This window comes from Triticum dicoccoides, chromosome 6A, assembly GCF_002162155.2.
Source record: "Triticum dicoccoides isolate Atlit2015 ecotype Zavitan chromosome 6A, WEW_v2.0, whole genome shotgun sequence".
Classification (NCBI taxonomy): domain Eukaryota; kingdom Viridiplantae; phylum Streptophyta; class Magnoliopsida; order Poales; family Poaceae; genus Triticum; species Triticum dicoccoides.
The window spans coordinates 268,611,432-268,628,037 of record NC_041390.1 but is presented as its reverse complement, the minus strand read 5'-3'; positions in this window follow the sequence as shown (position 1 = coordinate 268,628,037).

Below are 16,606 nucleotides of genomic sequence, written 5' to 3'. Positions count from 1 at the left end.
TGGTCAGAAACAGGGGAAAGACAATTCTTTGGCCCGGATATGATTCAGGAAGCAGAAGAGCAAGTTCGCATCGTTCGTGAAAAGTTGAAAACAGCCCAATCTCGTCAAAAGAGTCAATATGACCGAAAACATAAGGCTATGACTTTCGAGGTTGACGAGAAGGCTTACCTTCGGGTTACTCCTATGAAGGGAACCCATCGTTTCGGTATCAAAGGCAAATTGGCTCCTCGTTACATTGGACCTTTCCGCATTCTCGCAAAACGAGGAGAAGTTGCCTACCAGTTGGAACTACCTCCGCACCTCTCCAGAGTCCATGATGTCTTCCACGTTTCTCAACTCAGGCGTTGCTTCTCGGATCCTATCCGTGGAGTGGACCACGAAACGCTTGATCTCCGAGATAATCTTACATATCGAGAGTACCCCATTCGTATCCTCGATCAGGCCGAGCGTACCACTCGACGTCATAATATCAAGTTTCTCAAAGTTCAATGGTTGCACCATTCTGAGGATGAAGCAACTTGGGAAAGGGAGGATCGTCTTCGACTCGAGTACCCCGCCTTCTTTCCGGAAGAACCCAAATCTCGGGACGAGATTCTTTTGAGTGGGGGTGAGTTGTCACACCCTAGCTAGTTCATGCATTAGAGTGTTGCATCATATTTACTCTTTCATCAGAAACCTGAAATGGGGATGACAGAACCCCCAGCCCCCTCTGAAACCAACTAGGGTTTACTAAAAACTTTTTCAATGAACCTGAAATGCCCTTCTAAAATGCCCATCATTTTTGTCTTGGTTCAGAACCTCTGCCAAAAGTGATGCACATTTTCCTAGGCCATCTAGGGTTTTTGAATTAAATCATAAATATTTGAATTTGGGCATTTAAAATTATATAAAATATTTAAATGCTCAAATATCTCCAAACTAAAATGTTTCATGTTGGAAATAATCCAACTATGGACCAGGAGTAGTTTGGTGATTTTAGGAGTTGCCTAGGTATTTTTATCAATTCAACAAAGTTGCAGACGTATTAAAAAAAACAGAAAACAGTAAAAATAGAAAAACTTACCTAGCGCCCAGCACCCGGCCCACCTGCCGGCCCAGCCCAGCGCCGCTCCAGCGAGCTACTTGCCGGCCAGGCAGGCAGGCAGGTGCCCGACGGCGACCGCAGCGCGCGCCACGCACCTGCTCGCCGCCTCGCCGCTCCCCTCGCCCGGTGACGTCGTGGATCGCTCCCCCTCTCTTCACCGAACCCCCCAGACACCCCTCTCCTCTCCAGCTCCTCCCCCTCGCGCCCCCCAGCCATGGCCGACGCTACCGCCGCCGTGCCTACGTCGTAGCCGCGCTCCCCGCCGCCCGTGCGTCCTCTCGTCGTGTCCAGGAGCTCCGCCGCTGTCCACTTCATCGAGCAAGCCGAGCCCCGAGCGCTCGCAACGCCCAAGTCCACCGCAACGACCTCGCCCGAACCGCCGTCGCCGGAGATCCCCTTCAACACCGTCGTCGCTCCGGTCCGTCCCCGGTCGCACCAAGGGCTTCGTCGAACTCCCCGTGAGCTTAGCCATCTTCCCCTCTCTTCTTTACTTGCTACCGAGCCGTGTAGCAACCTCCCGGAGCTCAACCGCACCCACCACCGTGGAGTTCGTCGCCGACGTGCTCCCGGTCACCCTCCGACCACTCCACGGTGTCCATCATGCTCACCGCGTCACGTAGCACCTAACTAGCTACTCCCCGCACCTCACCGACCCCCCTAGCAACAAGTTCAACTTCGGCCGAACTCCGGTGGCCGCCAAAGTCGTCGCCGGCGCCAACTCCGGCCACCCCGACCCCACCGGACTCCACCAAGAGCTGCGATTCGTCCTCAGCTCCACTCCGGTGGTCTCCGCGACCCATTTGGTGGCCGAAACGGCCAAAACCACTTCCGCCGCCGTGTCGGGCTCGCCGGCGGCTAAACGCCGGTGCAGCCGACCCGGGTTTGACCACGGGTGGGCCCTGGTTGACTCCCCTGAGTCAATGACAGGTGGGGCCCAGCCCTGTTAACTAATTAGGATTAGTTTAAATTAATTTTAGTTTAATTAATCACACTGACACGCGGGACCCACTGTCAGGTTTGACCCGGACGTGTCCCGTTGACCTGCTGATGTCACACTGACGTCAGGCTGACGCAGTAATTGATTTTCTGGATTTAATCTAATATAGGAAATTCCAGAATATAGTTTAAATTTCAAAAATTCATAACTTTTAATCTGTAACTCCAAATCAGACAAATTATATATGAAAAATGATCAGAAAAATCCAATCTATCCATCTGTACTATTTTCATGCATGACTAAGCAAGTTAACTTGATGTTTAATGCAGAACAAGGAAAAACACCTTAAAGGGCCATGTTTGAGTTTGAAATTTGAATCTTTGGTTCAAATTGGTTCACACCCTTCTGGTCTTAGTTGCATTAGCCCAACACACTCATATTGCCATGTTTCATGCATGCATCATATTGTTGCACATTGTTTGGTGATGGCTGTGTATCGGTGTTCTTTGCGGCAGGTTCTGCCTCCGAGGAGTACCGTGATTACCCTAACGAAGAATCGTATCAGTGCATCGAACCATCAGGCAAGCAACCAACCATTTGATCATATCGATACAATCCCATGTTCTCGCTCCTGCTCTCTTTTACTACATTAAGACAACGCGTTTCAAACTGCTGTGTGTTATGGTAGTTGAACCCATTTCCTCTGCATGACCTGTCATTGCCACAGTAACTAGATGAAACCCACTAGCATGTGTAGGAGTTGTTTGAGCCATATGTATGTGTTGTTCCTACCTTGCTATGCCTGCTATGCTTAGAGTCGTGTCAGGTCTGGTTCATCTGGGTGATGGAGTAGAGTGAAATGATTATGTCGGTAATGAAAGTGGTGTGGTGAACATGATTTGGTAAAGGTATCGATGAGAGGCCATGTAGGAGTACATGGTGGGTTGTTTCATTGAAGCCGACCTTAAGCACTGAGATCTGTATGTGTGATTTAAGATTCAGCTACTACCATGCATTGGGCCCGAAACCAATGGACCCTCTCGACTTCTTATTCACCCTAGTTCTCTATCCAGGAGTTGCAAGTAGTTTCTGGTGTTTGTAGCCTACTGGAGACCGTGGACAGCGCTGACCGTAGGGGTGGGCTGTGATGCGGTAGGTACGTGGCACGGTGTACCGAATACCCGTTAGGTATCTCGGGAACCCTGTTCACACCGTTTGGGGCTGTGAGCGAAACCTCGGCCGGATCTCCTCATAGATGGAACCCGAATAGGCGATAAACCTGGACTAGAGACTTAGGTGATTAGGTAGGTCGTGGCCGACACCCACGTTGGGCTTCCGCTTGAAGGTTGCCGAGTACATGTCGTGTAAACGACGGTAAGTGGTGAGAGCGTGTATGAAGAAGTACACCCCTGCAGGGTTATCATGATCTATTCGAATAGCCACGTCCGCGGTAAAGGACTACTTGGTTGCCTATACAGTTCATAGACAAGTAAATGGAAACTACTAAAAGCCTCAAGATAAGTGTGAGTGCCGAGGATGGCTCTTCCGTAGGAAGACGGAGGTGGATCCTCGGTAGTGTATTGAAGTGGTGAGTAGTGGACTCGTGTGCGCAAAAATCATTTCAAGTTGGAGTCTCGTAGGATAGCCTAGCCAAGAGTCAAAGCTGGCTTGCTGCAATAACTCCACCAACCCTTCTTGATAATGTGCATGTATGTAGGATCTGATGTAAGTCTTGCTGAGTACCTTTGTACTCATGTTGCTATTATTTACTTTACAGAAGACGCTGCAACCCCTTCTGATGGGTTCTTCATAGACGTTGACATCAATGAGTAGGCTAAGGCCCAGGTGGTGATCCTGAGCTTGTGAAGGACCACGTAGTATAGCTAGGCTTTCCAAGCCTCTTTTATTTTACTAGTTGTCTGTACTCAGACAAGTTACTACCGCTGCTGGTTTGTATGATTGTATGACTTGAATGCTGGGTCGTGTGACCCGTACCTATGTGTATGTTATGTATGGCTCTCTAAGCCTTAAATAAAGTACTTGTGTCGTAGAGTCATGTTGTGATGCCATGTTGTATTTGCACATATCGAGCATATTGTGTGTATGTTATTGAAATGCTTGGTATGTGTGGGATCTGACTATCTAGTTGTTTATCTTTAGTAGCCTCTCTTACCGGGAAATGTCTCCTAGTGTTACCGCTGAGCCATGGTAGCTTGCTACTGCTCTGGAACACTTAGGCTGGCCGGCATGTGTCCTTCTTCGTTCCTGTGTCTGTCCCTTCGGGGAAATGTGACGCATTGAGTACCGGAGTCCTGCTAGCCCAGTGCTACAGCCCGGACCCACTTGCTGATGACCGACACGTTCGTTGCTGGGTCATGGATGCCTGTCCCTGTAAGTCTGTGCCACTTTGGGTTTACGACTAGCCATGTCAGCCCGGGCTCCTTATCATATGGGTACTAGCGACACTATCATATACGTGTGCCAAAAGGCGCAAACGGTCCCGGGCAAAGGTAAGGCGACACCCATGGGAATACCGTGCGTGAGGCCGCAAAGTGATATGAGGTGTTACATGCTAGACCTATGTGGTATCGAGTCGGGGTCCTGACAACTTACACGTATCCTTGAAATTCTGGATAAACCGGGCCCGCAACTAGGCCCATGAGCCGACAGAATTGGGCGGTAGGGTCTTCAACCAGGTACGCGCCGTACCTTCAAGCATCATGGTGAAGTATTTTGCACATGGGATCTCATCCACGTCTAACATCTCCATGGTCATCTCATAACTCTCTATCCATGCTTCAGGGGATAAATCAGCGGTGTAATTCGGCACCTTGCGTGGACCCTTGAAATCTTTGGGCAGGCGCACATTGCGTAAAGCAGTGATTAAACAAGGCACTCCCAAAGCGGATGCGACTCCTGGTCCGGCGAAGGTGGTAGGGCGAACCGGTGTAAGTTGATCCGCATCATCATGTGCTGCTAACTCGGCTTCCCTCCGTGCCCGGGCCCGGTCCACCACATCCTGAGCATCGCGAACACCGCCTGCCGGGTTATTGCCATGGGCTTCTTCACGGCCTCGCGCATTGCTCGATATGGCCGGTTCATCCATGCGCCTGCTATAGCTCCGGCTTGGACGGGGAGTAGAGTGAATCCGATCACGGCTGTACGAGTATGCTTCCTGTTGAATCAGCACGGTCCGGAGAAGCTCCTTAACCCGGCGCGTCTCTATCGCTTGCGGAGAGTCCCCTTCGACTGGGATAGCCTCCAATCACGCGGCGGCCGCAACAAGGTTGTCCATAGGATTAGAATAATGACCTGGGGGCGTCTGGACCGGCGGAAGAATCACAACGTTCTGCTGAGGAGGTTCCATCAGGCGAGGTTGGACCGTCCCCCCTGGTCCTGGTGCCTCAATCCGGTTTGTCTCCAGGTGCTGCGGCGGATTACTGGGTCCAGCTCCTGGAGTGTGAAAGAGATTCCGGGGATCAAACCCTAACGGCAGGCGTGATCTGGGCTTCCGCTTTAAGACCTCCTGTGATGCGTTCTGGTCAAGCATGAGCTTATAAGCCTGGGCGTCCAAAGCGGCCCGCTCTGCGGCCATCCTGTCTTTTTCTGCGGCCAGATCCGCTTTGGCTTGCACGATCTGCTCTCTCACCTTTGCAATTTCTGTATTACGGGCCTCCTGATCCGCCGGATTGTCCTCTGCCATAAGCGCGGCTAGTGTATCAAATAGATCAGATAGAACTTGAACCGGCGGGCGCACAAGGCCTCCTGCCCCTGCTGATCCGGAGAGCATTGTTGCGGCGGTCGAAAAGTGATTCGCCGCCTGTGTGCCGGCCATGAATATTCCAACCCGGTTGACCTGGCATGGGGGGTCCAGAATACTGTCGCCATCGGAACAGCCCCTAACCTGGTCGTCTTGTAACTGGTATAGTCATTCGGTCTCTCCGGTCGAGGACTCGTCGCCGGAATAGACGACGGTCTCGCTACCGTGTTCTGACTCGTCCTCACGCCCTCCTCCGTGGATGACTCCAACGAAGGCACGCTTCACGGACGGTTTAGCCTGGGTAGATCTCGCACGCTGAGCCGTCTCGACGAGGTCGATGCAGATGTCCGGCTCAGGCCCCGGCTCACCGATCTTGCCGATGAAAACGTGTATGCCACCAAAGGGGACCCGGTACCCGTACTCAATCGAATCGGCCTCGGGACCCCATCCTGCGTCGTCGATGTAGATCTTGCCACGACGACTCTTGGTCATCTGGCCCACAACATAGCCTTCGAGTCCATTGAGCTTGCCCTCCAAGATCGTCAAACCATCGTGCGATAGCCCCACGGTGGGCGCCAACTGTCGTAGATTTGTCACGGCAGATGTCCTAGTGAAAGGACTTAGTCGTGGAGCCAACGCCACGGGTTTACTTCAAGGGGTTAAAGCGGACACAAAGACACGAGGGTTTTATACTAGTTCGGCCCCTTCGATGAAGGTAAAGCCTACGTCTAGTTGTGATGGAATTGATATGGTCTCGATGGCTAGGGAGCAAACAAGCTTTGCCCAGGCTCGAGTTGTCGTTGTCTGTCCTGAACCGCCGCCGGGTCGTCCCTTTATATACACGGGTGACGCCCGTCGGTCCATAGAGTCCCAACCGGTTCATACTCGTATCCCAGTTGGTATCTCTCTATTCCTAACTTACAATACAAGTTATACATCAGGCCGGCTTACGGCTACATATTCTAAACCGACTATAGGCCTTGGGCCTTCATCTGCTTATACCACTAATGAAGTTAACCCGGCCCAAGTAGGCCGGTTTACGCCTAGTGGTAATATCCCCAATAGCAGGTATCATTATTTTCTGATCTTCACAGATGATTTGAGCAAATATGAGTATATCTACTTGATGAAACACAAGTCTGAAACATTTGAAAAGTTTAAAGAATTTCATAGTGAAGTGGAGAATCATCGTAACAAAAATAAAAGTTTCTACGATATGATCGCAGAAGTAAAATATTTGAGTTACGAGTTTGGCCTTCAATTAAAACAATGTGAAATAGTTTCACTACTCACGCCACCTGGAACACCACAGTGTAGTGGTCTGTCCGAACATCGTAACCGTACTTTATTAGATATGGTGCGATCTATGATGTCTCTTACCAATTTACCACTATCGTTTTGGGGTTATGCATTAGAGACAACTACAATCACGTTAAATAGGGCACCATCTAAATCCGTTGAGACGACATCGTATGAACTATGGTTTGGCAAGAAACCTAAGCTGTCGTTTCTTAAATTTAGAGGTTGCAATGCTTATGTGAAAAATTTTCAACCTAATAAGCTCAAACCCAAATCGGAGAAGTGCGCCTTCATAGGATACCCAAAAGAAAATGTTGGGTACACCTTCTGTCATAGATCTGAAGGCAAGATATTCATTGCTGAGAATGGATCGTTTCTAGAGAAGGAGTTTCTCTCGAAAGAAGTGAGTAGGAGGAAAGTAGGACTTAATGAGGTAACTGTACTTGCTTCCTTATTGGAAAGTAGTTCATCACAGAAATCTGTTCCTGTGACTACTACACCAATTAGTGAGGAAGCTAATGATGATGATCATGTAACTTCAGATCAAGTTACTACCGAACCTCGTAGGTAAACCAGAGTGAGATCCGCACCAGAGTGGTACGGTAATCCTGTTCTGGAGGTCATGTTACTTGACCATGACGAGCCTACGAACTATGAGGAAGCGATTATGAGCCCAGATTCCGCGAAATGGCTTGAGTCCATAAAATCTGAGATGAGATCCATGTATGAGAACAAAATATGGACTTTGATTGACTTGCCCAATGATCGGCGAGCCATTGAGATTAAATGGATCTTCAAGAGGAAGACGGACGCTGATAGTAGTGTTACTATCTACAAAGCTAGAATTGTCGCAAAAAGGTTTTCGACAAGTTCAAGGTGTTGACTACAATGAGAGTTTCTCACTCGTATCTGTGCTTAAGTCTGTCCGAATCATGTTAGCAATTGCCGCATTTTATGAAATCTGACAAATGGATAAACAAAACTGCATTCCTTAATGGATTTATTAAAGAAGAGTTGTATATGATGCAACCAGAAGGTTTTGTCAATCCTAAAGGTACTAACAAAATATGCAAGCTCCAGCGATCCATCTATGGACTGGTGCAAGCATCTCGGAGTTGGAATATACACTTTGATAAGTTGATCAAACAATATAGTTTTATGCAGACTTGTGGTGAAACCTGTATTTACAAGAAAGTGAGTGGGAGCACTACAACATTTCTGATGAGTATATGTGAATGACATATTATTGATCGGAGATAATGTAGAATTATTCTACAAAGCATAAAGAAATGTTTGAAAGGAGTTTTTCAATTAAAGACCTCGGTGAAGCTGCTTACATATTAGGCATTAACATCTATAGAGATAGATCAAGACGCTTAATTGGACTTTCATAAAGCACATACCTTGACAAAGTTTTGAAGAAGTTCAAAATGGATCAAGCAAAGAAAGGGTTCTTGCCTGTGTTACAAGGTGTGAAGTTGAGTAAGACTCAATGTCCGACCACTATAGAAGATAGAGAGAAAATGAAAGATCTTCCCTATGCTTCAGTCATAGGCTCTATCATGTATGCAATGATGTGTACCAGACCTGATGTGTGCCTTGCTATAAGTATAGCAGGGAGGTACCAAAGTAATCCAGGAGTGGATCACTGGACAGCGGTCAAGAACATCCTGAAGTACCTGAAAAGGACTAAGGATATGTTTCTCGTTTATGGAGGTGACAAAGAGCTCATCGTAAATGGTTACGTTGATGCAAGCTTTGACACTGATCCAAATGATTCTAAATCGCAAACCGGATACATGTTTTTATTGAACGGTGGAGCTGTCAGTTGGTGCAGTTCTAAACAAAACATCGTGGCAGGATCTACATGTGAAGCGGAGTACATAGCTGCTTCGGAAGCAACAAATGAAGGATTCTGGATGAAGGAGTTCATATCCGATATAGGTGTCATACCTAGTGCATCGGGTCCAATGAAAATCTTTTGTGACAATACTGGAGCAATTGCCTTAGCGAGGGAATCCAGATTTCACAAGAGAACCAAGCACATCAAGAGACGCTTCAATTCCATCCGGGATTTAGTCTAGGTGGGAGACATAGAAATTTGCAAGATACATATGGATCTAAATGTTGCAGACCCGTTGACTAAGCCTCTTCCACGAGGAAAACATGATCAGCACCAAGGCTCCATGGGTGTTAGGATCATAACAGTGTAATCTAGATTATTGACTCTAGTGCAAGTGGGAGACTGAAGGAAATATGCCCTAGAGGCAATAAGAAAGTTATTATTTATTTCCTTATATCATGATAAATGTTTATTATTCATGCTAGAATTGTGTCAACCAGAAACATAATACATGTGTGAATACATAGACAAACAGAGTGTCATTAGTATGCCTCTAGTTGACTAGCTCGTTAATTAAAGATGGTTATGTTTCCTAACCATATACATGAGTTGTCATTTGATTAACGGGATCACATCATTAGGAGAATGATATGATTGACTTGACCCATTCTGTTAGCTTAGTACTTGATCGTTTAGTTTGTTGCTATTGCTTTCTTCATAACTTGTACATGTTCCTATGACTATGAGATTATGCAACTCCTGTTTACCAGAGGAACACTTTGTGTGCTACCAAACATCACAATGTAACTGGGTGATTATAAAGGTGCTCTACAGGTGTCTCCAAAGGTACTTGTTGGGTTGGCGTATTTCGAGATTAGGATTTGTCACTCCGATTGTCGGAGAGGTATCTCTGGGCCCTCTCGGTAATACACATCACTTAAGCCTTGCAAGCATTTCAATTAAATGAGTTAGTTGTGGAATGATGTATTACGGAACGAGTAAAGAGACTTGCCGGGAACGAGATTGAACTAGGTATTGAGATACCGACGATCGAATCTCGGGCAAGTAACATACCGATGACAAAGGGAACAACGTATGTTGTTATGCGATCTGACCGATAAAGATCTTCGTAGAATATGTGGGAGCCAATATGAGCATCCAGGTTCCGCTATTGGTTATTGACCGGAGACATGTCTCAGTCATGTCCACATAGTTCTCGAACCCGTAGGGTCCGCACACTTAATGTTTCGATGCCAGTTATATTATGAGTTTATGAGTTTTGATGTACCGAAGGTTGTTCGGAGTCCCGGATGTGATCACCGATATGACGAGGAGTCTCGAAATGGTCGAGACATGAAGATTGATATATTGGACGACTATATTCGGACAACGGAATTGTTCCGGGGGTTATCGGATATATACCGGAGTACCGGGGGGTTACCGGAAACCCCCCCGGGGGTTATTGGGCCTCAAGCCAATCATATCATTCTCCAAATGATGTGATTCCGTTAATCAAATGAAAACTCATGTCTATGGTTAGGAAACATAACCATCTTTGATTAACGAGCTAGTCAAGCAGAGGCATACTAGTGACACTCTGTTTGTCTATGTATTCACACATGTATTATGTTTTCGGTTAATAATATTCTAGCATGAATAATAAACATTTATCATGATATAAGGAAATAAATAATAACTTCATTATTGCATGTACAACATATTTCCTTCAGGGGGGTGCCCCTTCCCTTGCTCCTTTCCCCTCCTTTCCACTAAAGCCCATTAAGGCCCATATACCTCCCGGGGGGGTCCGATAACCTCCCGGTGCTCCGGTATTATCCCGATCTCACCCGGAACCATTCCGGTATCCAAATATAGTCGTCCAATATATCTATCTTTATGTCTCGAACATTTCGAGACTCCTCGTCATGTCCGTGATCACATCCGGGACTCTGAAGTACCTTCGGTACATCAAAAACCATAAACTCATAATACAATTGTCATCGAACTTTAAGCATGCGGACCCTATGGGTTCGAGAACTATGTAGACATGATCGAGACACGTCTCCGATCAATAACCAATAGTAGAACCTGGATGCTCATATTGGCTCCTGCATATTCAACGAAGATATCGATCAAACCGCATAACAACATGTGTTGTTCCCTTTGTCATTGGTATGTTACTTGCCCGACATTCAATCGTCGGTATCTAAATACCTAGTTCAATCTCGTTACCGGCAAGTCTCTTTACTCGTTGTGTAACACATCATCCCGCAACTAACTCATTAGTTGCAATGCTTGCAAGGCTTAAGTGATGTGTATTACCGAGTGGGCCCAGAGATACCTCTCCGACAATCGGAGTGACATACCCTAATCTCGAAATATGCCAACCCAACAAGTACCTTCGGAGACACCTGTAGAGCACCTTTATAATCACCTAGTTACATTGTGACGTTTGGTAGCACACAAAGTGTTCCTCTAGTAAACGGGAGTTGCATAATCTCATAGTCATAGGAACATGTATAAGTCATGAAGAAAGCAATAGCAACAAACTAAACGATCAAGTGCTAAGCTAACAGAATGGGTCAAGTCAATCACATCATTCTTCTAATGATCCCCGTTAATCAAATGACAACTCTATGTCTATGGCTAGGAAACATAACCATCTTTGATCAACGAGCTAGTCAAGTAGAGGCATACTAGTGACACTCTGTTTGTCTATGTATTCACACATGTATCATGTTTCCGGTTAATACAATTCTAGCATGAATAATAAACATTTATCATGATGTAAGGAAATAAATAATAACTTTATTATTGCTTCTAGGGCATATTTCCTTCAATAGTCACCTACTACGTGTTACGATCCGGCAACCCCTGAGTGATAGAAGTCGGGACACTTCCTGGTGATGACCGTAGTTTGAGGAGTTCATGTATTCACTCTGTGTTAATGCTTTGTTCCAGTTCTCTATTAAAAGGAGGCCTTAATATCCCTTAGTTTTCAATAGGACCCCACTGCCACGGGAGCGTAGGACAAAATATGGCATGCAAGTTCTTTCCATAAGCATGTATGACTATTTACGGAATACATGCCTACGTTATATTTATGAATTGGAGCTAGTGCTCTATCGCCCTAGGTTATGACTGTTATATGATGAATATCATCCAATGAATTCACCGATCCAATGCCTACAAATTTCTCTTATATTGTTTCTGCTAAGTTACTACTACTACTGTTACTATTGCACTTGCTGCAAAATCATTGCTATCATTGTTACCATTAGTATTGTTGTTGCTACTACTATCAAAACTATCATACTACTTTGCTATTGATCACTTCGCTGCAGAGAAATAAATCCATGTGTGGTTGAATTGACATCTTAGCTGCTAACACTTGCAAATATTCTTTGCCTCCCCTTGGGTCGAATCAATAAATTTGGGTTGACTACTCTACCCTAGAAAACTGGTGTGACCCCCTATACTTGTGGGTTATCAAGACCTTTTTCTAGCGCTGTTGCCTGGGAGCATAGCTATATTTGTTGAGTCACTTGGGATTATTATCAAATTAATACTATGAAGAATCTGAAGGATGTTAAGACTAAGGTTTTTCCCTCCAAGACGAGGGGAGGTAAGGACCTGGCATCTAGCTCTACACTATATTCACCTTCTGTTATAAGTAGACTTGCAACACCACCACATGCTATTAATCCTAATATGTCGCAAGTTATTGATGATGCTACTTCTACTATGAATGATATTTATGATGATGATAGTACCTTGCTTGATGATAATGTGCCACTATGTGAATTTCTTGATGAACAACTTGCTAGAACTAAAGCTTTTGAGAATGCTATAACTGATGATAATGTTGAAACTGATGAAGGGCTTGAAACTAAAAATCTTGAAACACCTATTAGACATAGTTCTCTTAGATATGACTTGCCTAAGATACTGGAAGGTTATGTTGTCGATGAGGAGACAACTACAGACTTTCTTGCTTGCAATGATAGGGGTGATCTTAAGAAATTATTACGCAAACTAAAAGAAAAATCTTTGAATGCTAGAAGGAAATGTGATCCTAAGTTTGCCACTTCACCTATCTTGGTGGATGACAAAGATTATGAATTCTCTATCAATCCAGATTTAATTACTTTGGTTGAATCTGATCCTTTCCATGGTTATGAAACTGAAACTGTTGTTGCACATCTTACTAAGTTGAACGACATAGCCACTCATTTTGCTCATGATGAGAAAATTTGCTACTATTATATTCTCTAATTATTTCTGTTCTCATTAAAGGGTGATGCTAAGACTTGGTATAGTACTCTTACTCCTGGTTGTGTGTGTAGTCCCTAGGATATGATATATTACTTCTCCGAAAAATATTTTCCTACTCACAAGAAACAAGTTGCCTTACAGGAAATATTTAACTTTGTGCAAATTGAAGAAGAGAGTCTGCCACAAGCTTGGGGGACGCTTCGCCAATTGTTTAATGCTTTGCCTGATCATCCTCTTAAGAAAAATGAAATACTTGATATCTTCTATAATGGACTAATCGATGATTCTAGGGATTTCCTAGATAGTTGTGCTGGTTGTGTTTTGAGGGAACGAACTATTGAACAAGCTAAAGAACTATTGAATAACATATTGAAAACTTATGATGATATGGCTCTTCCTGAACCACCACTTAAACCTACTCCTAAGAAGAGGGATATCTTATCTGTCAGTCTTGAAGATATGCAAGAGGCAAAGAAACCTATGAAGGAAAAAGGTATTAAAGCTGAGGATGTCAAGAATTTACCTCCTATTGAAGAAATGCATGGGCTTGATACACCACTGCCACCTAAGGTGGTAGAGTTAAATTCTTTCATGAAATTCGATGACAATAACAATCCTTACAATATGCATCCTAGTCAATGCCTTTATGAGTTTGATAACTACATTAGAAAGCAAGATCACTTCAACGCAAATGTTATGAAACAATTGAAGTACCATTCTTATATGATTGCTCGCTTGAGTGACTTGTTATTTAGAATTACCAATGATGTTAGAGGTGTAGGAAAACTTGCCTCTATGGTTCAAACTCAACTAGAACAAGTTGCTAAATCTCAAATAGAGTTGCTTGATGAAATGAACAACAATATCAATGATCATGTTGTTAGAGTAATGACTAGAGGAGTAAGAATGATTCAGGAACCACTTTATCCTGAGGGACACCCAAAAAGAATTGAACATGACTCTCAAAGAGTTAACATTGATGCACCAAGTCCTTCTAAAAATAAAAGGAAGAAGAAAAATGATAGGACGTTGCATGACTCTAGTGAATCTGAAATAGAAAAACCTCCTAGTAATGATGATGATGTATCTATTTCTGATGCTTAAACTCAACCTGGTAATGAACACTCACCTTCCAATAATGAAAAATATAATGATGAGGTGCATGAAGACACTCAAACAAATAATAAAGAACCAAACAATGATGTTGAAATAGAACCAGAAGTTGATCTTCATAACCCACAACCCAAGAATAAAAGATATGATAAAAGAGACTTTGTTGCTAGAAAACACGGTATGGAAAGAGAACCATGGGTTCAAAAACCTATGCCCTTTCCACCTAAGTCAACTAAGAAGAAGGATGATGAAGAATTTGAACGCTTTGCTGAAATGATTAGGCCAGTCTTTTCGCGTACTTGCTTGACTGATATCTTAAAAATGGCCCCTTATGCAAAGTACATGAAAGACATCATCACCAACAAGAGAAAAATACCGGAAGGTGAAATCTCCACCATGCTTGCTAATTATTCCTTTAAGGATGGAGTACCTAAAAAATTTGGAGATCCGGGAATACCAACTATACCTTGCTCCATCAAAAGAAACCATGTGAAAACTGCTTTATATGATTTAGGACCTGGTGTTAGTGTTATGCCTTTCTCTTTATATAAAAGACTTGATTTGAATAAACTCAAACCTACCAAAATATCTCTGCAAATGGCTGAAAAATCAACTTCCATGCATATCGGTATTTGTGAGGATGTGCTCGTTGTTGTTGCGAATGTTACTATCTTAATTAACTTTGTTATACCTGAGATGTCTGAGGATGACAACATGTTGATTATCCTTGGTAGACCCTTTTTGAATACTGCTGGGGCTGTTATTGATTGCAATAAAAGTAATCTCACTTTTCATATCAATGGTAATGAGCACATAGTGCACTTTCCGAAGAAACAATTCCAAGTGAATTGTATTGAAGTTATTGAAAAATCTCCGACAATCATTATTGCAAGTTTTCAACTACCTCTCCTACTGCCAAAAAGAAATATGAAATGCTTATTTCTGGGGACATTCATATCCATGTTGAGGTAACTTAGTTTTTTATGAAAGTTCTTCGGTTTCATGCTAATTGAAAGTGGTTGTTAATAAGACTTGATCAGCCTTATTAATGGATCATCTTTGAGAGGTATGAGGTTGATGAATTTAGTAAGCACTACCTTTTGTCCTTACCTTTTGTTTTCTATTTTTATTTGTTAAATAAAATAAAATGCCATGTTTTGTTTGTTTTCTGAATTTCCCGCGCAATAAAAAATGACCCAAAAATAAAAGTTCTCAGAATGCTCTAAAAATTTAATATGATTTTTTCTGATTTTTTTATGCAAATAACATCAGAGGGGGTGTATCAGGTGGGCATAGCCCATTTGGGCGCAAGCACCACCAGGCACGCCTTGGTGGGTCGTGGTCCACGTGGGCCCCCTCACTTATCTCTTTAGCCCATGTCACCACCTACCTCTAGAAAAAAATCACCATTGCTCTCTCTCGCTCTTGTGTTCTTGCTCTCAAACCCGCGGATTTCGATCTCTTTGCTCGAAGCTCCATTTCAAAATTGTTTTGGGGGATTGTTGCTTGGTATGTGACTCCTTCATTGGTCCAATTAGTTTTTGCTTTAGTTATTTATATTTTGAATAACTAGTTACTCTTGGTGCTACTGTAGATGAGCTTGGATGTTGAATTCTTAGAGTTCTAAGTAGTTTGAATGCTTGATATGGCCTCTATGCATCCCTGTGAGTATTTACTATCAATCTTGTGAAGTTTTGTTGACATTTTTTTGTGACCAAAAGACAAAATTTAAGAAAATTGTACGCAAATATGATGAACCACATTCTAAGGAGTTATTCGAGGAGGAGCTCCTCGGAGGCATCTTCTAGTAGCAGCTCCGTTCGTCGATCTTATGTTCAACTAAGTGAGAATTCCATACGAGATGCCGCCACCAAATCATGTATATGGCCATGCAACAATTTTATGGTGCGTGTAGGTATTAAGGAAGAATTTGAGCAATATGTTCACTATGCCGAGCTCGGTCCCTACATTTCAGATAAGTACAACCAACACCTCAACCTCACTGAATCATTTACTAAAGAATTTAAATTCCATCCCTGTGAGTCTAAAGTATCGTTTAAACTGTATGACCATCCTTTCACTTTACCCTAAGAGACTTTTTCTAACTTCTGGAAACTTCCATTTGGGGTTTCATTGAACAAACCACCAAGATCTGAGTATGAGTTATTTTTGATTAGTCTTTGCTATGGTGAGACTAGAGGAGTGGCGCAAGGTAGAATAATGAGCATTCATTTTCCCTCAATTCAATACTTTGCACTATTTAATGGAAAATGCGTTATAGGCAAACAAGATTGT